The following is a 26,416-nucleotide window of genomic DNA, read 5'->3' on the forward strand; positions in this document are numbered from 1 at the left end:
TCACTTTACAACAGATATAACAGATATATGTACCCATCTTAAAACCATTAATAAATCTCTTTTTACCAAGAGATTCTGGCTAGATGGAAAACTAGGCAAGCATGGTAGAATCAAATGATTAATAAAGCAAGAATTCATCCGAATCAAAGGTAAAGCAAGCAAAAATGACAAGCAGAAGGAGAAAGCATCTTAAAAAAAATACAAGAGAGCTAGTTTTGGATTTAAAGGCAACACCAAGCCTGCCAACTTCTCAAAGAGACTGCCAAGAAGCCAGATGCCATAACTGGAAGGATATTATCCAGAGTTTTACATCTGAGTCTCATGAGTGCCTTTGAAAAAGGACAAAAAAGGGATGCTGGCAAGAGTTCAACTGTTTAATTTCTATCCCCACCCTAAATATTTATTTAAAAGTCAAATTGAAACCATTGCAAAAATTAAAGACAGGATGAGTAAATACAATGTTAAGTATTTACAATGACCCACAAGGGCAAACTAGCCCTACTAGAGTACTGGAAAAATCCCTGGGAACACAAATTAAAAAGGTCATCCCAAATTCGCTGTTTGAGCTGGGCTTCAGAGAGCACTTGGAGTCCCTGAGGAAAGGCTTGTGATGACTGAGTTTATAAAAGTGGTGCCTGCCCTGCAGCCAGGGTGGGAACAGGAGGACTCTGCCCAGCTTCTCTCCCACCACGCAGAGTGGGCACAGGGCTGACCCCCATCAGGCGATGAGTTGCACCTATCTGTGCGCCAGTACAAGAAAGCTGAGCTGCACAGGGGCTGGCACAGGGTGCCCAGCAAGAACAATGCCTTTGTTTTGGCCATGCTGGAGGCGTGTTTGATCGTATCAGGGAGGAGATGCTGACCACCCCTGACACAGACCACCAGAACAGTTTAGATGGTCTGCAGCTTTCTCAGTTCTCATACCCAAAGAAGCCAATGCAATGAGGCAGGCAAGCAGCCTGCCAGTAATAAGGTGCAAAAAAAACCCCACAAGGAACTGAACAGTATCTAATCAGTGAACAGACCAAAGGCTGACTACATCTGCTCTGCAGCAATGTCCACCAAAGTGTAAGGCAGCACTGATGAATTGGATCCAGCCCCTCTAATAAGAAAGAAAGCGATCCTATTTGGAATTTTAGGGCGAGTGAAAGAACATTTACACAGGGCTCTATAGAACCTGAAAGCTCAAACTCTGATTTTACTTCATGTAGCCCCCATTTTGTGAGCACATAAACACACACATTTAAAATACTTGAATAATTCCATTTAAATCACTGCAACTCCTCCTGTGCATCAAGTTAAACACTTGCACAGGGTCCATTTAGGTCACAGCCTTGTGCTGTTTATGCATAAAAAAAAATTTGGTACCACATTGATTTGTATATCCTGCCATTGCTTGGCACTGAGCATTTGTATCCCTTGACGTTAACTGGCATCTGTCAAGTACTCTCCTATAAAAAAGTTATTCAGTTGCACACATTTGTAATATGCAACTACATATATTTCTCGGGTAAAGAAGAGGCAGTTATTTTGAATTCTGCCATAAAATACAGCATCAGTGTAAACTATGAACTGCAGAACACAAAAAAATGTAATGACTTTTTCAAATACCGGCCAAGTAAGCAGTATTTTATGAGACAAGAAACAAATGTTCAAGTCAAAACTGCAAATAGAAGTGACCATGCCTGCACCGGACTTGAAGGAGCACAAGATCCACCTCCAATACTCTGACAGGTTAACGTCCCATCTTTTTAAACATGCTGTCTCTGTCTCTCCTTCTGGACTTTTTACAAGCTCATTAGGATTCAGTATGGCTTTTGAGGTTTATTTTTTTAAGAAAACACCAGGTAGTGTGCAAAACAATAAATGAATTACTGAATTTACCTAAATCCTCCTTTAAGCTAGTTCAAGTCTTGTTGATAGTGTGCACACACCACTTTGCATTTACCATGAGGCTCCTCAATTAGTTCATAGCCAAGTTAACCTTCTATCTCCCAGCAAATATAACTCATGCTCATTTTATACAACGCAGCATTCTGCTGGCTATTATCCATCATTTACAAGTGTTATTTGTCTATAAAAATGACACTAAAAAGTTGAAAAATGATTCTGCTCTGCCTGCTCCTGGATGTGTTTTAACGAATGATACCAATGCAAAAGGCTCTAAGTCATGTAAGAAGCAATTAGTCAAGGAAGCCATAAATATTTTTTAAAAAGGATATAAATGATTGCTTGCCAGATAGTAAAAGCTCTAAAGGTTGCTACATAATAAAAGACTGAACCTACACATACGTATCTGAGTAACTTTACCCTTGTGTGCAATCCCATTAGGATGAAGAAGGTTACTCAAGCAAGTAACATTATCCAGGTGACTGTTTGTCCTAAAATAGTTAAAAAAGTGCTCCTCATTATTTATCGTTAATGAAGTTAATCAAATTCAGTGGTACTTACTCATGCATGCATTAAATAGAAACCCGAACATGACATGCATATTTATGGAACAGAGATTGAAAGATCATTATCTGTAGGGAAGAAAATCCAGCAAAGAAAAGGATGCGTAAAATGTGTCTGTTATCTTATTAGAACATAAACTGTTTTGCTTTAAACATAAATATTTATTTTAATTAATTCAATTAACCTAAATATTAGCTTCCACACATGACAGCTATAGCTAATGTATTAATTTCATGATTTCTGATGGCCACAGCCATAGCTACCATCAGCCAACTCGTCTAATTCCATGGAAGTCAATGTAGGTCTACCAATTTATACCCCTGCGTGTCTGGCCTGTAACTCCCCACTAAGTGAACTGAAATATAATATACTGCATGTCACCAGAAACACAAAAGGAAAAAAATACCCCAACCGTTTTATTTATTTTGCAGTTCACAAATAAGGTGAGCATTCCCCACTTTCATTGCAAAATTCTGAAATTGCAACTAAGGGGTTTTTTTATTTTTAAATTTAGATACCTGTAAACAGGCTTAGAGGCCAGACAGATGGGCTTGGCAATTCCAGAGAGAGAAAGAAGGATGAAAAAACTTTAAAAGTGCAATTATTAAATATTCATGCCACTGGCATTTTGTATCTTCAGTGAAGTTCTTGCTCTGTATATGGAATGAAACCTATGGTTAAGCACATGAATCTACCAGCTATCAGTTTGGAAAGAGTTCATTATAATGTGAAAGGGAAAAAACTCTGGGTTACTAAATATACATTAAAATATATGGAGAAAATAGGGGAAGAAGACATATTTCTGTGTGTTCCTTGGCCTTTAAAAAATGACAGATCAATTTTCTTTTAAAAACAATCTTATTGTTCAAACATCTGAAGAAAAAACAGCACATTACCTTCGATCATATTTTCAACTTCTAAGGTGATTTTATTAACTCCTTTTTATTGCACAGTTTAAATATTCTAATTGGCACACAGCACACTTTCTGTCTCTAGATATCCATTAGTCTTTAATGGGTTTGAAATGGTCTACAGTATTACAGGGCTGGCAGAGCTACTGCAGTCCCATTTACAATGATGCAAGGTAAGTGGGGCATAAAAACACAATGGTTCATGCCACTGCAAGCATAAAAAAGCGCGCTTCCTCCAGTTCCTCCAGTGGGTATCATTATGATGGCTTTGCACAGGCAAGGGCCAGTCTCCACAAGTGCTGATGACCAAAACAAGGTCTACAGGAGCATGCAGGTGGCAGGAGAGGAGAGTAGCAGGTCTGTAGAGCAACACATCTGCTGCCCAGTGTGTGTGCTGGGGCTTCCTTCCACTCCATGAGCGGCATGCCCAGCACAGCTGCTGCCCATATGGAACGCTCGCCCAACACACTGGGACTGCCCTCCCTGCGGCGAGCGCAGCCTCGGCACACACCCACCCCGGAGGTGACCTGCCAGCCCAGCACCCTGGGCACAGCACATCAGCCAGGAATAAATGGAAAGTCAAGAACTCCCAGCAGGGAAGGAAGCTCAGTCACCTCCTTCCATACCCCCCAAGTCACAGATAGAGAGTGTTTATGTGACTGATACAAGAATGATGATATACTTATGCCCACTGCTGCAAACCTTGTTTAGAAAGGTGGTTCTTTTCCATGAAAACTGCCCCTGCAATGCCATCAAGGCCATCTGGATCACTTATGGGGACCCAAATTCCGAGGAAAACAAGAAGTTTATCACTGTGAGAAACATGAAAGGAAGACAGATAGTCAGATACACCTATTCAAGGAAAAATGAGAACTGGGCAGCTCTGTTACTGTGAATGAGAAAACCCCTCCCACTGACTCACTGTAGCTGTGTAAACAAAAAGAAAAAGAAAATCTGAGTTCCATATGATAATTTTAAATTTAATTCATCTCTCTGTGAGAGGTTTAAAACATCTCATGTTTTATGATGCTTAGGAAATATCAATAAAAGCCTACAGAAATCTGGAGATCTGTCTGCTACTACATAAATAATTCCCTTGCCTCCACTCCCAGGTAAGTGCAAAGGCCACATGAAGATTCATTCCCTCCTTCCCTCTCCCCCTACCCAGCTTTTCAGGACAATTCAATGTGAAGAAATAATCATGTTCTTCAGCAGCCTTCTTTACTGAGTCAAAATAACTGATTCCACGCATTTAATCACAGAATCCTTCTTTTATCCTTTAATTATGAAGCAGTGCCTGTTCAAATTAAAGCAGCATTGGATGTAAATATTTTCAGGCACAAAGGAAGAAGCAAAGCCAGCTAAGCAATTTGTTAAGAAGGAAGGTGAAAATATCCTGAACCTAAGGAACATTCTGTATTTTTGAGTTACAAGTGATGAGACAGTTTTTATTTGGGTGGTTTTATACAGTAAATTTTAAAGAGTAGTTGCTTAAGTACATCTAAAGGCTAAACCTTCAAGCAGCTAATCTGTATGTAAGAACAAGTAACTGTCAAATACTTAACCTTTTACAGATTAAAACTGTCTGCCTAACAGATGTGAAATCATCATTGTTGTAATTGTCGTAAGTAGATATCTGAGCATTTTCTGGAGATAAGGTCTCTTTTTTTTGAGCAGTAATTTTATGCCTTGGGTCACTTGCGTGTTCATGGCTGTGATAAAACCACTGCTTTCCATAACAAGTTATATGCCAGGACTTTATAACTGCTGTACTGGTTTCCAGCACCAAAGTTATTGGTTGTAACAGGCAGTTTTAAATTACTATAAAATGAACTTGCAGGGTGACTGCAAATGTTTTATTGTTCAGTTGCTGGAAGTGGTTGTATGAGTGAACTTTCACAATAGTGTGGCCAGGGCATAGGAGAAGAAAATGCTCAATTTCTGATAAGCTGTAAATGTTAGTATACAATTTATGCTTTTTGACAACATTTTATAGAAACACACACAGTCACTAGAATATGTCTAAAATGCCATTACATTATGTTGATCAATTACAAGTATTATGGACATAAAAGAAAAATGTTTCTAGTATAAGTGAGCATGGAAATGGAATTTTTCCCATATGTTGCTTATATATACCAGGGAAAACTAGCTTGACACCCCCCTCAGCTACCACCCTATGCAGACCTATGTCCTTACATGGGTCTGTGTTCAGGCCCATGTCCTGTAACTAGACCAGGCATTTTCATTTTCAGTCACAGCTAAAGGTAATCATTAGACTACCCAGCACCCAAGACAGCTTATAAGCCCAGCATGTTACACTCAGACATGCAGGGTTTGAGGGTACAGACTTCAGCTCGGCTCTCACTGTGCTGCTCAATACGCATTAGGAAAGGTGGCCTGGTCAGACTGAGGTCCAGGCTTCCCCCTCCTTTTCCCTTCTACTTTCTGTAGTTTTCTATCATTTTAGCTGTAAACACCAGAGATCAGGATTCTTCTGGTTCAAGATGCTGCACCAGCTCCAGCATGGGGACACTGACAGCTGCCTCCCACACCATCTTTCCTGAAAGACTTCAATTACTCCATAAGGAAATTTCCTGCAAGTAAGTCTTTGGGCTCTGTTCCAGTTATTCGATCTGCACTTTTTTCCTCCATCTAACAATTATATATGGTTTTGAAACAAGAAAGATTTTTTTTTTCCCAAACCTACCTTTGTTTCACAAATTGACATGTACTGCATGGTCAACAAGGCTTCCTTGGAAAGCAAAGCATCAAGACTGTGGTGTCTCCCTGCCATATACTCCCTCTTCCATTGTGTTATTTTGAACCTGCTAACTGATTTCAGCCAAATCTGACAGAAGTTTCCAAAAAGTCCTACTGAAATCAGCAGCAATTTATGCAGTGCTAATAACTTGGTCCTTATCCATGCCAGCTGATGGCAGCCAGTTGTCCATCAGCACACTGAGCCCTGCTGAGCCCAAGTACAGCTCTGAAATTGTCCCAGACCTGCTTCCTCCCTATGTCACCAGAGAAGAGCACGAGGGAAGGTGCCATCGCTGGCAAAGAGTCTATGCAGTGGGGCTCCTGCATTACAAGACACAAAACTATGGTGTAGTTTTGGTAATTCCACTGCTCAGGGAAGCTTTTTCTTTTCCTACCTAGATTAATAATTATAATAATAATAATAATAATAATAATGATAATAACTACTGACTTCTAGGAATTGTCAGTCAATATCCTTTTGGTATTCAAAGCCCAATCACTAAAAACAGAAAAAGGAGGTTTTGAAGAGCAACAAAAACACCAACAAAAGCACACAACCTCTTGCAAAGTACTCTGCAAATGACCCCTCACACCCCAACTCATCTGAAAGAGAGATGCAAAACTTGGTGCCTCACCACCACACATATGAGAGGTCATTTCCAGGGCAGAGTGAGGCAATATGCACTGCCCTGCACTCTGCATCGATACAGTTCCTCTACAAGTTTATTTGTGAGCTGAACTTGAGCAGAGAATGCCAGCTGTGGCATATTGTAAAGTGGATTTGTCATGTGGATTTATCTATACTTTGTCCATTAAGTCACCCTTGGGAACAAGCACTAGTTAGAACTCTCTGATAGATGCGAAGGGTTTTTATACAGATGAGGAAAAAAAAAAGGAATGCAGTGATTTCAAGAGACTGGAGGAAAAAAAAGAGAGGTATTATTAGCACATTGAAAGGCATCTGAAATATAAATTATTTGAAAGCACATCACTTTATATATTCTGTTAATTACATGGTTAATATTATGGAATCTGACAACTCCCCACAGACACCAGGACTATTGATGAGTTCCATTTTATGTTAGAAATTTCTCTCTTCTTTTCAGAATTACCTCTTTAACCTCTTTCAGTCCAATAAATTCACATTAAAATGTGACCAGGAGTGACAACCTTGGGAGAGGACTAACCTCTCCCTCTATCATGTCATTTTAGCCTCAGTCTCAAATTGGTACAGCACTCCCATAGCTATTAGCTCAGCTCTTCTCCTGCCTCCTGAGTAGATGAAGCAGTATGTCTAATTAATTTACAATCCTTAAGTACAAAGGCAGCTATCAGCAAAACTACATTAAAATCACACTACCAATAAGGTAATTGTAAAATCATAATTTTCTGGGATGTTTTCACTAAATACCATCTTAGCTTTGAGGCTGAATGTTTTCCAAAGTTTAGCCTTACAGCTACATGAAAGTCAAATACTTCATACATTACAGTATATCTCACTCCATACCAAAAAAAAAAAAAAAAAAAAGACAGATGCTCTTTAATACAATGAAATGCAATTTAAAGCCAAGTCAATAAAATAGTAACCTCTTATCCTCAAACAAGGGCTATGCTATACATCATGGGTTAGAAGTTAAAAATGAAGAGAATGGTTCTTGCCACTCGTAATTCAAAGGTTGTTGTCAAAAGCTTTCTGTTCATAGAAATGCTATTGGTTTTATTCAGCTGGCAGAAGCTGTGCATTATTCTAAGCAGCTCAGACAGATAGCTTTTTTAGCTATTCAGTTCAGAGCCAAATTTTCCTGAACAGCATAAGGACTTGATTTTGCTAATGTATACATGTTGCACTGTACCCAGTTCCAGAAATAGTCTGCATCCCTGAATGCAGGCTGGGGTCTAGGGAGGATAGATGCTAACAGCCAGATTCCCTATTTTTCTTTGCACTTGGAGAGGCCAGACACAACCATCAAAAAGAGATTGCTGCAACTAAGAAGCCCTCTGAAAACACAAAGCTCTGCTGCTGCCCAGCTCCCTACCTGCTTCTCACTGATGAGAAAATACCAAATACTGGGGCTGGGAGGCAAGGGCCCCACTGCAACACAGCAGCAATGGGCAAGATCCTCCACTGAGCTCCCATCACCCTCATTTTTGCTGGAACCAAATAGCTGAGGGACACGAGAAGCAACCAACCTTCTGCAGGCAGCCATCCTCTCTTCCCTGTCTTAAGCCTGAAGGGAATAGAGATGAGGTGTGAAATCTGAAGTCCCCTTAACTCCCCCGATTTCTCTGGTTGTCAGACGAGTGACGCTTGCCAGCATCCTGAATGGTGTGGGGAGCCTTTTCTCTTTCTCATTCCCCTGAATAAACCCCTTTCTGCAACCATGCCATTTCTGCATGGTAGGGACAGCAGGAGGGGAGCCGAGTTCATTTGCTCTAAGAAGCTGTCAACATCTCCCTTAAGGAGAGCAGGTTGCCAGCCTCTCATAGCCAGTTATGTGGTGGCCTGGCCTCAAGCAACCCTCATTTCCCACTGTCACATTCCTCTACACCGCGTCATCCTTTCTCCTATGACCATACCTGACCAGCACAAGCTAGTCCTAGACTTGGTCCTTGTCCTCTGTGGTCAATGCAGCTCATGTAAAAGACAGAGACAGGAAGCAGAATGCTGGACAAGCCAGTGACTTCTGTAAGACAGCCCAGAAGTGTTGTAAAGGCACAGCTGAAGCCTTAGGTGCGAAATCTCGTACTGTTTGCTCGGTGTTGTTTGGTGTCAGTGGCCCTAAGGAGTGAGCAACTGCAGCAGGAACAGATAGAAATGTTCCTGCTGACAGGAACAGAACAGAATACTTACTTGTCCCATTTTCTCCTGGAAGGAAGTTATCTGCTACTGCTAATGCTGAAATCTGTGCATCATGCTTGTGTCTGCACCAGGCTGAGTATGAGAAAAGTTGCCAATTACAGGTAGAGGCTATCTTCAAGATTTGGATAGAAGCTGCTCATTTTGACTGCTCTACCCTATAGCAGTACTTCTCACTCTTAGAAGAAATTCCCAGAATTTGGTACAGGCATTACATTAGCTGTATTTTAAATCTCTACAAGCAAATTCAGTTAAATAACTGCTTGTATGTGTGCAATTTTCCACATATCAATGCCAGCATTCTGCAGACTGTAGAGCAGGCTACTCAGTTTAAATCCTCATGTATTTTTCTTGCTCACATATAGACAAGGCCACAGTTACTGATATTCTTTCAGAAATCTGACCTGCTGTCAGATTTCTGAAAGTGGGAATTATTATACGTCTCACCAGAAAATGCTGGATAGAGGATAAATCCTGCATGAGAGCATGAGGACACACATGCCTTTACCCTTATGTACTGCACATGCCTTTTCCCCAGGCACATACCTGGCAGGTACAATCCAGACCTTCATTTGTCACTCAGACACCAGTAATGGGCTCTCCAGAAATACTCTAAATAGATTAGATTAGACGAGAATTATCTTTGTCTTTTTAGACCATCTTGGCATTAACAAAAAAACTGGATATATTTTCCAGGCAACATGCTTTCTCTGAAAAAACTGAAAGACAGGACAAATGTTCCTGTCTCCTCTGAAATAACATTTACCACCTCTTGCTAGAGAGAAGCAGCTGGCTTCAGTTAATCTGGTGGGATAACAATAAACTTTATAAATGTAATGACATTAAAATCTAAACCTTCTTCTAAAAGATTTGGGTACAGGGATGAGCTGCACAGCTGGGTGCAGAGTTTGGCACCCAGCTCCCGAAATGGATCTCACTGTGCTGCACTGGGTGCCAAAGCTCCACATAGGGAAAATGGGGGGAGGCCAGCATCAAAGAGCCAGTTCTTGAAACCCAGAGGCTATGTTGGGAAGCAAACCTTATGCCAACCAAAGGAAAATGTCACAGAGAACTTTTGGGTTTTGCTCTGATTAGACTTCACAGCAAAAGCAGAACTCACAGCATGAGTGCCACCTATGTGCCCTCTTGGGCATTTAGGTCAGACAAGGGGGGCATACCTCTCTTTGAAAAGAAAACCAAAGGACATAGCTAAGCACACTGTTTTGCTAACATTCCAGTGGTTAAAGCAGCAGCATAAGAAAATGGGAAGCCCAGATCCAAGCATCTCTCTAGCATGAATCTCACATCCAGAGATTCAGTCTCAAGGAACACACACTACTTACTATGTCAAAGTCTACTTGGATGACCTTCAAAGCCCTTCACCACACTCCCTGGAGCCTGGTCTGGGAATGGAGGGATCATGGGGCCAGGAATAAAGTGATTGAAACATTCAGCTGGAAAAAGGGAGTCCTGACTTCCCTGGGTGGTTTTGTCCCAAAGATACATAATGTGTGACATGCAAGCATCACAGACAGCGTGTGGTCATAGCATATCTTGGACTTCTCCAGGCCCTAACGTACAGGGCTGAGTCTGATAATCCCCAAATTGCTTCTAGGCATGTGTGGTAGCAAAGCTGGAGCGGAGTTTAAATGTGCTTCTGCCAGAAAACATCATCTTGGGTGCTCAGTTGGGTCGTGTGGGGTTTCTGGGTCATGGGGTTTGCTATGTTAATTCTGTCTAAACTGTGCACATAAACCACTATGTGGCACCTTCCTTAAAAGTGGTAAAACTCAAGTAAGGATCTGCTTTGGTGGTACATCATTAGCTAAATTACTCTCATAGCATAAACTTGCACTGCTTGGTTCAGTGAACAAAATCAAAATCCAGTCTCCAGATAAGTCAGAGGAATTTCTGGCTGATGTGGCAATTGCTAGGCACATTAAATGACAGATAAAATCAAAGTGATTTTCAGTGGTTTTGATACATAGGCCACCAGTACGTTAGTCCTGCATTCAGCTTCCAACCCAGGTATGTCTCCAGCCTGCTAACAAGCACCCTTTGTGGATTACTTGCTGTACTTTGACCTTCCAGAACTGCCTAGTTTTGATTTCCACTGAAGACCTAAGATTCTTCTGTGCTCCCTTAGCCTGTACTCCCCATAAGCGATGTCTCTTGCCTGAACTGACTGAATTTCTCAGTAATCACACACCTTAGATTACAGACTGCAGGTTTAGATGCATCACTGTATGAAGTACTGTACAATGAGCAATCTGCTGACATTCTATCATGCTTAGGAAACAGTCTCACAAATAAACCTGGCTCACCTCTCTCCTTCTTAGCCTTTAAGGTGCCCATGCCCACAAAAAAAGGGTTCATCTGGCTCACATCCTCTGGGAAGCTTTGAGCACATGCACACAGCACAGCAGGGCAGAGAGCCTCAAGCTAACAGATGCAATATCAGTGCAACTGGTGCCAAGCTCACACAGCATTACCTCAGGTAAATACAAGCCCACTGTTAATAATAATAATAGTGTGATTTGTTTTTATCATCACCCAGTATACTTTTGCAATGTCTTTCAATTCATCTGGTCCATATCAACTGGACGATAATTGAGTGTTAATTTTTACACCCTTTCTCTGAAGTATCTGTTCTGCTCTTCTTGCAATGAATTTTTTTATAACCAGAGATTTTCTTAAGAGAAAATAGCTCCCCAAGCTTCTGCTCCTACCTCTCCATCTACAATACTGCTGAATGTGTCATATTCCAGGCCCTACCTCATCCTCTGCTTAACTAGTCCACAGTTATTTTCAAAGATCCTCTTCTGTGTCTTGTCATTATTAAAAGAAGATCAGTTTCTGTTCACTTGAGTAAAAATATAACTGATGCTATTTTTCTGGGATTAAAACTATGTATCACAGACTCAGAAAAGCATCAGGTGTACTCTTTTCCTATCAGTAAAAGACTGATATTATAGGTACCAAAAACTTGACCTGAACATGTCCCATATTTGGTTGAATTACTTTTGCTTGATTGCTGAGCAAACCTTTGCAAACCTAAATCTTTTCAATTACATCATATCCATGAATGTGTCACACCTCACTGTGTCATTGTGCCAGAGACTCATTAAAGATCTACTCAGAGCTTCCTTCCTAATTTATATTTCTTCTATGAGTTGCTTTGATTTGAGAAATCTCTTCTGCAAAAGGAAAGACGTCCATTGTTTGGAGTCTGAAGGGAAATGTAGGTGTTTAATTGGTGGATGTGGTTTTCATTATACTTTCTCTCTCCACCACAAACCCTCTTCATAAACTGTGACAAGTCTGTTGGCAGCCTGCTGTATCAGACTGGGGGTAGCTGACTTGATAAGCATGTCACCCAGATGAAGAAAAACAAATTCCCTCCAAGTTTGCTTAGAATTGCTAATTAGCTTAAAGGCAGTGTCCTGAATTGGCACAGAAAACAACCACGAGAAAGTCCAAAGGAGACTAAATACTGTAACTCAGTAGGGTCTAGTAGTATTTCAGATGCTTTCTGGCTTATTGAAATCAAGTTAGCATCTTTGCCCTGAATATACTCCTTATTTAAACACAAGTGCAGTGACATACAGTCCAGTAAAGTCCCCTTCTTCATTTCTATGCAGCCCATATCATGATGGTAAAGAAGGCTCATTTACTAGAGAACGTAAAGAAGATGTTTTTATTTTTACAAAATCAGTCAACTACTCTTACAGCACTGAGGTCCTTTCCCTCATTTCCCAAATGAATGCAGAAGTGGGGATGAAAGATGCAACAATCTGGTCACTGTTACAATTCTCTGCTGCCATTTCTCAATGGGGCTCATTACTTCTACCACTCAGATCAAAATAAAATCAAACCCTTGTGTACATGCTTGGCGTTTCCAATCACCAAGTGGTAAGGAAGCATTTCAATAAACAAGTTGCATGTGGCTACCTTTTCTTACCTTACTAATGTAAAACCTAGTTGCTCTTATTTACTAAGGGCAAATCGTGCCTGTCCAATCTGATCTAGACTTCTATCTGTCCATCTATCTAGACTTCTGTAAAGCCTTTGGCACTGTCCCACATAACATCCTTACCTTCTTATCGGAGAGACGTGGATTTGATCAGTGGACTGTTCAGTGGATAAGGAATTGGCTGGATGGATGCAGACAGAGTTATGGTCCATGTCTCTATGTCCAGGTGGAGATGGGTGATGAGTGGCGTCCCCCAAGGCTCTGCCTTGGGACTGGTGCTCTTCAATATCTTCATCAAAGACACTGTCAGTGGGATCGAGTGCACCCTCAGCAAGTTTGCAGATGGCACAAAGCTGAGCGGTGCAGGTGACACAACAGAAGGACAGGATGCCGTGCAGAGGGACCTGGACAAGCTTGAGAAGTGGGCCCAGGAGAACCTCATGATGTTCAACAAATCCAAGTGCAAGGTGCTGTACCTGGGTCAGGACAATCCCAGATTATGAGTGGACAGGGAAAAGAAGTCATTGAGAGCAGCCCTGCAGAGGACTTGGGGGTTCTGGTGGATGAAAAGCTGAACATGAGACAGGAGTGTGCACTCACAGCCCAGTAGATCAATGGCATCCTTGGCTTCATCAAAAGATAAGTGGCCAGCAGGTCAGGGGAGGTAATCCTCCACCTCTACTCTGCTGTCATGAGACCCCACTCAGAATACTGCATCCAGCTCTGGAGTCCTCAACACCGTAAAGACATGAACCTCTTAGAGAAGGCCTAAAGAAGACCCACAAAGACGATCAGAGATCCTTTCCTAAGAAGACAAGTTGAGAGAGCTGGGGTTGTTTACCATGGAGAAGAGAAGGCTCCAGGGAGACCTCACCAAGACCATCCAGTACCTAAAGGGGGCTTATAAAAAGCGGGGAGAGGGACCTTTCAAATGGGCAGATAGAGACAGGACAAGGGGCAATGGTTTTAAACTGAAAGACGGTGGGTTTAGATTAGATGCTAGGAAGAAATTCTTTAGCCAGAGGGTAGTGAAGCACTCGGACAGGTTGACTAGAGAAGCTGCGAATGCCCCATCCCTGCAAGCATTGAAAGCCACGTCGGACAGGGCCCTGAGCAACGTAGTCTTGTGAATGGCATCCCTGCCCTGGCAGGAGGATTGGAACTAGATGATCTTTAAAGTCACTTCCCACCCAAACCGTTCTATGATTCTATAATTCTATGATTTTCCAGCATGTGAAGGTATTTGGTGCCAACTCAGGTGGCCTACAGGGCAGTAAGCAACCCTTGACCCATCTGTGGCTTGAAGTTCACTGCTTTTGAACATCCTCCAAGGTGGCAGAACAATACATAACCATAGTGTACGACTGCAGGCTCCAATCTCTCCCTGCTTGAGATACTCCAACCTCCATGGCCCTCAGGAATGTCCTAACAGCTGTTAAACTAAAGCTCTCCTACAAAAGTAAATGAGATAAAAAAACTACTGATAAAAATACTGAGAGGGTACTCAGGATGCTGATTAAGAACATTCACTTGATAACACACAAAATCTTAATGTAAAGAAACTGGAGAACAGATCTGAACTTGTAAGAAATTGGGGCATTATTTTCAAAAAATACCTATGGTGACAGAAAGAGTACCTTTACAGGTATATGATTGCTTATATTTTCAGGGTTGTATCATAGCTTGAAAGAGTACAGGCACACTGAAAAATTATGCTCAAGCTTCAGTACCCCCCATACATCCCCCTCCCCCTGGACGTGCCCTGGAAACACTGATATAAAAAGAGAATGTCAGCAGTTTTGCCAGAACTCCCAGGCAAGCCAGTCACAGTGGAAAGCTGACATCCAGAAGACCTGGAAAACAGCCAGTTTGTGCACAGCATGTCCATCCTGCATGCCGGCATTCAGGTGCATCGGATTTATTATGCATGTGCAGATCACCTGATTTATTGCCAGGGTTTATTACCAGGTGCAGCAAGGCCAGCAGCATGTTCAGAAAGTGTTGGATTTACTGCATGTACCCAGGACATCTGTGAGCACACACAATCACCTTTTCTCCTGAGACTTCCTAGGAGGAAATACAGGAACCATTCTCAAACTTCTGCATTCGCTTTGGTTCCGTACTCGCCTGCAGACAGACTGCTGGGATAAAGTCAATGCAGCTACTTTAGCGTACTCTTAGCGCGTATTGTTAGAAAACTTGTTTATACTTCCCAATCCTCCAGAGACGACTGTGAGCGGATGAGGGCGAACCAGCAGCGTTTCAACAGAACTGGCCTGCTTCTCTACCACACAGCAGATACATTAGCACCTAATGAGTTATGATGACTTCAGCTTTAATAGATGACTTTTCTTCTGCCAACCAAATTACAATACAAGCAACTCTGAAATTTTATTTGTTGTTTTGGCATGTGAATGTGAGTTGAGCAAAGGAGAACACATGAGTTACATATTTGCTCAAAAAATCAAGAATTCAATTTTCTTTAAGGCTTTCAGTAAGAGGTACATTTCCAAGTAATTCCTGAAAGTGGGAATTGGGTGTATCTGAGTGGCATCCAGGTCGGTGTTCCAAGACTCACTCTGATCCAAAGCAGCAGTACTGTAGCAGTACTCCATAGCAGTACTATAATAGGTATATTTAATTAGTTCCTATTGGTGCCACGTGTAGTCTGATGAGGTGTTGGAGTGCCTTACAGAATACCCAACAGTTACCAGCATTTCAGTATCAGACCTTTAACACATTGGGATTATGGGAGCTCTAAACTATAATGGGTTACTGAGACCCATCTACTGACTTCTTTGGGCAAGGGCATTTTTCTGCTGCTATAAATGCCTTAGTTTGCACAACTGGATTTCACAGATGAGAGCCAGCTCCAGGTGAGATGCCACAGCAAACAGCATTTCCCAGGAGGGGTGCTTTGACTATGAGCCCCTTTTCTTCACTGTTTCCCACTTTCCTCACCATGAATGCCCTTTGTGGCTATCGCCATCATCATGAAAAGTCATTACCAAAAGCTATTACAATAAAGTTCTCTAGTCTTCTCTTGACCCGTTAAGGCTCTCCAAGTTTCCAACTAATCCCTTCAGGGTATTCCTGTGCTGTCACTCATGCTTGGGAGGAGTCCTCATAAACATGCCCAAAATCACTTCATTATTCCTTCTGAGGTTCTTAAAAAGAAAGTTCTCAGTTTTCATATCATGCTCACACTCATGGATTTGGCAGCACTGTCAGGCTGGTGGTCTGCTGCAACTGCTCTTTATTCGGATTATTAAAATACTCCAGTCTTTCCTTTCTGACCAGTTTTGCCTTTATCCATAATTTTCCTCTGTTTTTCACTTTGTTTACAAAGTTTTTGGTACTGCAACCGGCTGTTTGTCCCAAGTCTCAACAGCTCTTATTACAGCAAATCTGGGTCCCTATGCGGATGCAAAGTGCAATGGTAATGCACCTGAATAACAACAGCTACAGGCAGAAGGGTAAAATAATACAGCACCCACCCTAGTATGGAGTCAATGCAGAGCAGTAGCCATTCCAGCCCCTCAGAGAAGTATGGTTATGACAGGAACATGAGGAGTTTCACTATTATTTCTACTGGGGTAAATAGTTAGGATGTCGACTCTTCTTGGAAACCTTCATTGTACTTTAGTTTCAAATCATCAGTGCTCCAGAATTAATTGCAACTTTCATTATTTGACTATTTTTCTTCCTCTTTTTAACCCTTATGATAATTTATTCCTTTTCTTTTTTTAGCTATACGTTACTTTGCTGTGTGTCATAGAACTCATTTTTCTAGTTACTTTGACAAACCTGACATCTTGCAGCTGTTACACATCTTGTGTCAATTACATCTCTAGATAAAAAGAATTCTTAAACCCTGAAGGCTGCAGATGGCTTCCTGGCGAGGGGTTAACAGGTTAACTCCAGCTTTGTAATAAAGCCTTTTGGGGTTCTCTTTTCTTGGGCTGTTCTCTTCAGTCTGCTTCTCTTATGCCCTTCTAATTTTTCTATTTCACTTATTCTAAATCACATTCCTCTCTGCTCACAAGAGAGGAACCCAAACACCAGTGTCTATCCATCCCTGCCTCCTTCCCACCCAAATGTGCCTGGGGGGCAAGACGAAGTAGCTTTCACTTGAACCTTATCTCCACATATCATGCAGGCTGCTTGTGACAGGGCACAGCTGAATGACCACAAATCAGTGGAGTGACAACTCGAACCACCACTAATCCCTAATAAATTCTGGACTGTCCCACAGATTTGGGGATCTCCTGACAACTGGTGATGCTCTCAGCATCTGGCAAACCACTTGTGTCTAATTGGGTACCTTGAGATATTTACACTGTGCTTCATGGTTACTGAAGAGATGGATCACCCCATTCTTGATATCTATCCAAAAAGGGTATATAAAACCCTTTGATCTTGCTAAGGCAGCAAAACATGTCGAACCATCAGTTATGTAAAGGTGGTTGTTCTTAATTTGAATACTGCACAGAGAGGAAAGAACAGAAGTACCATATAATGAGATATATTAAGACTACAAAAGAATTAAGTGAAGCCGTTATGTTATGAATCATGCTTTTATTGTTTAGCAGTCAGCTCTTGATGTAATTCAGATAATAATGAATGGGCTAATTCCTTCCACTTTATTCAGGCAAAACTTCCATTGACTTCAAAGAGAAAGTTGTCCAAGTGAGGACTAGAGATTGCTGTATCTATCCCATTATTTGCAAATGCTTTTCTGAATATAAAGTTTTCCTTTATAATGGGCTATTGCCAATAACACTAACATTTACATAATGTAAACCTCTTACATAAGAGTCTTTCATGTTCCAAAAAGATTTTTTATTCCTATAGCAAACTGCCACATTAAAAGTTCTTCCATTAACCCTAGGATTTATTTAAGTGTAAGAACATACTGACTTTCTCAGTGCACCATTTCAACTGTTTTTCCTTCTGCTCAAAATTTTTTATTTCATTTTACCATGAATTTTTTATCAGGAGACTGTGTTATTTATTGATTATTAGCAAAGAGATGATTTATCATTGCAAATATTTCCCTTTATCACAGAAGAGTGCCAAAAAGGGGAAAACGTGCTAAGCCTTGCTACGTGTTACATTTTAACAGATGCCAGGAGTATTTGAGGAAACTAATATATACTCATACATCACTGTTTCTCTTACTCCGTAGTTCTGTTTATAAGTTATTACCCTATAAAACTTTTCAAATTGGAACTTTTAAGTGATTCCTAAAGCAATGGCTTAAAACTTGAAAAATATGCTTAAGCATAACACTTTCTGTTTTGATCAGGGCAGGACTCTACAGGTTTTTGACAAAACCAGGTATTTTTTCTCTGATTATAAAGTATGCACTTCCATCTGGAACTTATTTTGATATTGTGAATCTTAATGCCTCAGAAAAGCACACAGAACAATGGATGGGCACTACTTGATTATTTTAAATTGAAATTAATTAATTATGAAGCAGGTGCAATCATCTAAATTACTTATTTCCCCTTTCAGTGAAAATGAATTTATAGGCATTTGCAAAGCATACAAAAATAAAGAGAGAGACAAGAAAGTCTGTACGAAGGGAAGTCATGTAAAATTGTCTATGATCTGTATTTCAAGAAAGTAAATAATTAATAACTCCAAGGAAGCATATTAGGGATTGCTCATTCTATTATACAGACACATTGAGCACCAAAATGCTTTAAATCTCAACAACAAATACAGTACAGAACTCCACAGAATTTACTTTTCCAGGTAGTAATTTCTTCAGCAGAAAACAGCGAATTTTTCACATTACAACCAGACTGTGACTTGAAAGAAGCTTCTCAGTCATTTGGTAAAGACAGATGAGCAAGGAGTGTTAGAAAAGCTACCAAGGCATCAAAAGATCTACAGTCAAGGCCATTAAAGAATAGCTAATCTGCTCTAGTTCTAATTCTTTGCTAATGGGTTTCCTTAAATGTGCTTTACATCAGCTGTAATTAGTTCAAGATACTGCTACTTATATACTTCTAAGAACAACAACAAAAAAAAGGTTGCATTTATACCACTTGCTATGTAATCATGTTCATGCAGCCATGCACCCAAGTTGGCAAGTTCTTGTGAAGTGTGAAGGCTTGAAGAGTGTCATAAAGAGATAGTTTGCTTGGATCTACAAAAGTCAGTTCAGCTCCAACAGCAAAAGCATTTATCTGTGCTTTCCTCTGTTTGGGTTATCTCAACACCATTTCACTTCAGACATTGCAGAATCATCTCTACTGAATGGCCAGGGATACACTAACAGGTATACATTACCACGTATACTGGTAATACACAGATTTTTGCTACCAGTGCTATGGGTTTTGAACAGATTTTTGTAGCCAGTGGCAGTTTCCAAAAAAGCCGACCAAATCAAACCAAAATCCTTGCCCCTTTTATGTTAAGAGTGTGACTGGATTTTGAATGGGATTCACTCCTTAGAAAAAGGAAAGAAGAAGTCTCAGGGGAGACTTTTGAGCACCTTCCAAGACCTAACGGGGACTAACAGGAAAGCTGGGGAGAGTCTTATTACAAGGGCATGTAGTGATAGGACAAGGAGGAATGGCTTCAAACTGAAAGTAGGTGGGTTTAGATTAGATATTAGGAAGAAATTCTTTATTGTGAGGGTGCTGAGACACTGGAAAAGGTTGCCCAGAGAAGCTGTGGATGCCCTGTCCTGGCAGTGTTCAAGGCCAGGTTGGATGGGGCTCTGAGCAACCTGGTCTAGTGGAAGGTGTCCCTGTCCAAGGCAGGGGGCTGGCACTAAATAATCTTTAAGGTCCCTCCCAACGCAAGCCATTTTGTGATTCTGTGATACACTCTGAAAGGCAGAGCTCCACAAGCTGCAAACACGCTGGTGTACACAAACATGCAAGGCAATGTGGTGACAAAATTCAGAGCAGTTGGGATCATGGTGGTTTTCTTGCAGGGAGTCTGGGTAAATGGACTAGCACACAAACACCTTTTGTATTAAGAAATTCCTAACAGTCTTCAGGCCTAACCACAAATAAAGCACATTGTGACATTAATTTACTCTTTAAACTGGAGACATTTAGTTAATTCAAGGTCATCATCCTGGAGAAAATGTTACACTCTCTTTGCCAAACACAAATGAAGAAGTGCATGCTTAGCTTTTATTGTTACTTTGTCCTTTAAAAACAGTTGATGACATGACAAGTTCCCTCCCTATGTCAGAAACAAAAAAATATAAAAATGTGTCTTCTATTGGATGCATATCAATGTAATTATCTTCTCCAGAGTCTCTGTCAACTCAGTCTGTTAATTTTTTTCTAGGCTAAGGTTCAGCCATCTACCACACTTGCTGTTCTAAAGCAAAAGATCACAAAAACATTAAAGTGGCATCATTCTCTCCTAAAATCGACAGACCTGAGAGATGAACCCTTCTGGCCAATCACAAGTGGTCAATGACAGAAGGAATCAATTTTCTCTTGGTACATCACTAGGGTGTAGACATCATTTAGCATCATCCGAAAAAAAGCTAGCATCCCCCCAGAGGAGGTTTAGGACATCTGCCAACACCCATGCATGAGAACATGCAGCCATGCACCCAAAACCTTCACAGTGACCAAGACAAAGAAGGCAAGGATAGAAACAGGGAGATGTATAGTTGGAGAGAGACCACTGTCAGGGTGGCTTTTGAATCCAAACTCTGCAAACACATACTTCACCAATGTTCTTTCCTCCTCATCCATCTGTCTGTCATATTTGCGTTTTTCTTACCACCATAGGTCATCATAATACCGGGCATCTAGACTGCACCATTATGGTAATGCACGAGCTAGGGAAGCCATGAGTTTCTCCCTAACAGATTTCAAAAGTGGTATGTGCAGTAAGAAGTAATCACAGCTCAAAGCAATCAAAACATACTCAGTGTAAGAGGACACCACCTTCATCCTCTATTTGTACACTCCTGCCATGTAGTCAAACCAGGCTGAGCCACAAAGGACTCTTTCTTTGGTCCAAAACATGTGAAAACAACCACACAGAAAGACTCGGCTACATTAAGAAGTCGTGCAGCTTTGTCAGATACAACCCTCTTGTTTTTAGTTTTAAGTACTTACAGTTGTGGATCATCTTTATTGAGAAACAAAACATAGCAACAAAAAGCTTCTTAGCAAAGATTTCTGGTCCCTTCTGCATAATTTTAAGTGTTTCCTGCCTGCTGAGACCACTACTGCTGCATTGGAACTAATTTATTTTTTAGGAAATACATAAAGGGTCTCTGAGGATAAGTTTAAATGGCATTTCTACTGTCATATTTCCCAAGATACATCTGTATCCAGGTCCTTGGTACATGCATTCAGGTTTACATCTTCCTAAGAGGATAAAATGCAGTTGTCTTAAGTCACTAACACTATTTTTTGTTTGCTTAAGGTACTAGGAAAGTTGAGATATCAAGTCGTAAGAGAGGAACACAAGTTATGCACATGTACCTTTGAAAAGATTCAGAAAACGTTTAGCACAGAATATTAATAATTGTCATTACGTTCATTTAACTGTCACTACAGTTCATTCACTCTTTCTCCTAAGTATAAATTTGTAGTTACCCACAAATTATTTGGAAATTATGTAGATTATTACCTGAGTATTCAACTACAAGTATGCATTATTTGCTCTCCTGGGGTCCTAGGCAGAACCAGCAAGTACAATCAGTGTCTTAATACTGATTTTAAGAGACAGACGAGTAGCCCTGCTGGTAATGATGTGAACCCAGTGGATTTGGCCAGAGCAGGGACCAGTGGGCTCTCTGGGAGCAGTCAGACAGCGAATCCAGTCGCCAGCAGCAGCACCAAAATGGAAATTCCTACTCCCCAGTAGGGCAGGGTTTACAAAGAGCTAGTTCTGTTCAAAACCAAGAAAGGTTGGTCACAGCTTTCCCTTTTCCTACTTCAGTTTTTCACAATGAACCTGTGGTTTTCCCCTGGAATTAGCCTTACAGCTAACCAGCCCATATACAAAGAAAGTTTCCATGGGTTTCCTAAAAAATACCATCCTTTTGAAATCTCATTTCGTGATGGGGCCACTTCACAGTTACAACCTGATCAGTCTGTCAGATGAGACAACACGTCGGACAGAACTTCACCTCCCTGATTTCTAGCTGTACGTGATACCAGTGTTTCTTCATTTCTACAGATTTTACTTTATTACTCCTACTGTTACAAAAGTTATAACCAGACTGTAAGGTATCTCTCTTTTTATCCATGCTTTGTCATTTCCTAGTCATAAATATGAGGCAAATGGATTAATTTGTTATATGACATTAGAAACCCCTGTAATTAAACAGTTGCTTTCTTTAATGACAGTGTCGTGGAGTCGAGTATGAAATTATTGCTAATGTATGGATGACAAGATGTTCCCACAGCCAGTATTTTTTGGTATGCTTTTTTTAATGGCCCATATTTCTCATCCACTGGTTTTAAGAAACATAGTATTTTCCTCAAAATATTCACAAAGAATGGTAAATGCTGCCTACATCTCATGCCCTCTTCTGAACCATTCAACTACAACCTAGTAAGGGTTTTGCCTCAACTTTTGATGAATACATTCCCAGAGGAGCACAAATCTACAGGTCTGAGCATCAGAATGAAAGCCCAAAGGGCTGTTCACCTCTTGCATCACACAGTTGGGCATGGGTACTCAAACAGTTCTCAGGGAGACAGATGAAAGCACATCCACTGTCCTACTGGTATAACAGAATTTTACTTATTAGACAAAAACAAACCAGAAGTTTAAAAAACTAACTATTCTTTAAAAAAAAAAAAACAAACAAACAAACAACTACTAAGTACAGTGAATTAGAGATGATAGTCCAGATTCTCATCTGATGTAAACTGGCAAAGCCTCTGGACTCAGAGGAGACTCAAATGAGGAGGATGTGGTATATTACATCCAGCAAATGAGCACTCACACGGCACAACAGACGTGTTTTTAAAATATTATTATTCAGCTGATGTTTATAAAGTATTATGACCATGAAAAGCTTCCTCCTCTTATTATTTATAATGTTTTAGTGCATATAATTTGTTCAGTGCTGTAAGAAAAAAAAGCTCAAACAATAAAAGCAGTTCCTGACCCAAAGGGCTCCCAGCCTAAAAAACAAGCATCAGTAAGAGAGAACATGCTATGAAAGCAGGAGAAGGGAACAGTCTATAGTTATTACTTGTCTGTTGTTTGCTCACAACTTATAATCATCACAGAAAGAGCAAATTTTTAGATGGGAGCTCAGTGAGGGATAGGTGGTAACTGTGAGTTGACACTGGGAGGAAGGGAGAATAGGAAACACTACAGAGAGAGAAATAAAGAGATGAAGATGATTTCAAGCATTACTGGTTGAAAAGAAGCAAGAGCAAAAAAAGAAAGAAATAAGGGGCAAAGTCCAAGACACAGGCTGGAGTAGAGTTGTAAAGGAGACGTGAGATAAAAGAAGGCACTAACTTGATTTTTCTTTTTGTGAGAAGGAGGTATTATTGCTTAGCATTTTCAGTGAAAAGGCCAAGCTGGTCCAGCCTGTTACCATACTGAGAAAATGGCTGGAGTGACCCCTCTCACCCCAAAGTAGCTTACTGTTATCTGAAAATAAACATCATGATCTTCTACTTTGACTGAAGAAGCATGTGTAGAATTAGCTTTTTAAAACTGTCTCCAGTAAACACCATGCAACATAAGGAAAAAATATCTTGCCTTACACAAATATAAAATGTAGTGACTAAAAGCCAGGCAACCTGGAATCAAGAAGTTACAAAAGGTTCATTTATAAGACTGCTGGATGTCTGACCACTTTTTGTTAATAGCAACTTCCAAACAAAACTCTCATTGACTTCAAATGGAGCAGGAACAGACCCAAAGATAGCAAATGAACTAATAATTCAATACACGGTCTGTAAAACACACTGGGCCATCTTATACTGTGGCATTTGATATTGATCTCAGCTTGGAAGCTAAACAGCTGTACATTTTTTACAGGACTATCCAACCCCTACAAAAATTATGTTAACTCAAAACGCACAGAAGTATCAGATAACTACCAAATAAACCAATTACTTACTTGGCTTCTTTTACCTAAACAAACACTGTTTTGTTTGTGGCTAACAAACATCTTACATTCAAAATTATTTTCTTGTTTGGTACAACTCAGTAAGTGCTTTAATAAATCTGCTAATTGCTTTCAATGAATGGGGAATAACTCTGCCTACGCATGTATCTTACATCAGCACGTGAGGAGAGCCTTTACTAGCTGGTCTTCACTGGGGCTATTGCTGTGCCTAAACCTAAGAACAGAGTTAAGGACCTGGCTGAATTTTTATCTTGATTTGTGAAATAAAGAAAATAACAACACAAATGGCTGTAATGCAGAACTAGTCCGGGCACACTGATTAGGTCCTTTGGTCTGTTCATTTGCTGCTTTCCATCATATATAGTATGTTTACTGATGTACAGCAGGCATATAAAACACCTCCAACTGAGATTTTCCATCTCTTTTTGTCCAGTGTAAACAAATGTAAACCTGTAACGCACCAGAGAATCCACAACCTTGAGTCTGGACAAGTAAAACTACACATGTAGCACACAAATAAATGCATGGAGAAAGAAAAACAGGAGACGGGGCTGTGGTTTGAAGTTGTTAGTGCCCTGTGTCCAGGATAACTCTATTAGTCAGCAGTAATAGCACCTTGAGTTAAGCTGGGCTGATCACACTAAAATGTTCCAGAAAAAGCTTACCAAATGGGCACAAGTTTTGTTTATGCCACAGATCGGTATGTTTTCTTAAAATTCCTATTTTGAGTTTGTGCTCAGCTTTCACTATTTGAATTATAGTAGTTTTCTGGGAAGCAGAAGTGTTATTGGCATCTATACAACCTGGAAAAACTGCTGTTTAGTAGAAAACAGCTTACAATATTCTACCATTGCAGTTTACTAGCTAAACACTGTCTTATAGTCACTACATGATGTATCATTACATTTTCTATATTACAGCAAAGCAAAAGACATGGCATATATTAATTGGAAAGAAAATTCATTAATAGTGTAATAGTAACAATCGATGAGAATTGATTAGCATGCCTCTGTTCATTTGGAAAACCCTTTTGATTTTCCAAGAACTTCTCAAACTAAAAAAAAAAAAGCACTTTAGAACAGCACATTAATATTTAATTACTGCACTTCTAAGCAAAATGTTCACCAAATACTTCAAAAAGTGGATTTTCAGTCATAAATTAAGTGCGCAAATTGCCATTATGGCTACATTCAAAAGAATAAAGGACAACATTCATTCTTGCTGCAGAGAAAATTAAGTCTCTTTAAGTGTTGCTCTTTGACATGAAGCACTTCCTATCTATGTGGTGTATTTTATTTCCCTTTTTGGCAACAACTGCACAACTTTGAAGGCATTCTCATAAGTCTTCATAGCTGAACATTACCATACCAGCTTTGTTTTTGTCAGTTTAGTACAGAGTTCACGCCAGGTTTCTTGAGAACATCCATAACTTGCCCCTTGGTGAGCAGGCAGGACGGCAGGAGGGCAGCAAGCAACAGACACCCTGCCTGCAAATGGGAGACTGACCCAGGGCCCCAAGGCACTGCTGACCTTCACAACAGACTTTGGAAGCTTTCACTAAGCCAAAGTAAGTTTTTATTTATTACTGCTTGCACGACTTTTCAAAACTGACTATTCTGAACCACTTGTCAAACAGCTGCTTCATTGTAAACTTTCAGCCCATGCTCTGATACTCGAAGCTCAAGCTTCTCAGCAAAACTTAGTGCCCCAAAAGGACCTGGGCACAACAGCAAACACCTGCAACCCTCTTGCTCCCCTCACTAGGCACTGCTCTGGGCATTTGTGGGGTTCAACCCCTACACGGGGGAAAGTTTAGCAACGAATGCAGGCCTGCCACTATGCAATGGCTTTTAATGTGCTTTTTGGAGCCCTTCTGATGAACTCACCTAAACTGCAACAGCTGTAGAGGAAAACAAGTAACAAGAGCTATGAAACCACAAGATTGCATATAAGGCGAACGCAGATATTTTTAAGCAGGTAATTCAGCTGGAAAACAGTTGATGTTTTTTTCAACCTGTACAAGAGTTTTACAGCAACCACAGTCATTTGAAAGTGGCTCCACAACAGCCAAAAGCGTGCTAAAAAGGTTATGAGAAGAAGCAATGGCCAGACACAGCCTAGATCCCTAATGTCCGAGAGTTACAGTGTTAGTTTTTTCAATCATTATTACCTCAAATAGCCAGCTCGGAGAACAGAGCAATGGACAGCCCACTTTTGCTGAAAAAGAAAATTCGCCCAAAGTTTGTCTTCATTCAAGGAGAAAGGGAAAAGCATTTAAATGTGTAAAAGTATTATTTCTCCCACTCTTGTTTAATAGAAAAAACATGTAATTTAATTGTAAAACCGTGCATATGGAC

The 26,416-nt window shown here is 40.5% G+C and overlaps 1 protein-coding gene across 2 annotated transcripts in view; it reads right to left on the bottom strand.

The window, feature by feature from the left end:
• The window catches only part of AFF3 (AF4/FMR2 family member 3), a 318,584-nt gene that overhangs the window by 290,403 nt on the left and 1,765 nt on the right, over window positions 1-26,416 (bottom strand). The gene's annotated exons all lie outside the window — the stretch shown is intronic.

Source organism: Corvus hawaiiensis, chromosome 2 (assembly GCF_020740725.1).
Source record: "Corvus hawaiiensis isolate bCorHaw1 chromosome 2, bCorHaw1.pri.cur, whole genome shotgun sequence".
Taxonomy (NCBI): domain Eukaryota; kingdom Metazoa; phylum Chordata; class Aves; order Passeriformes; family Corvidae; genus Corvus; species Corvus hawaiiensis.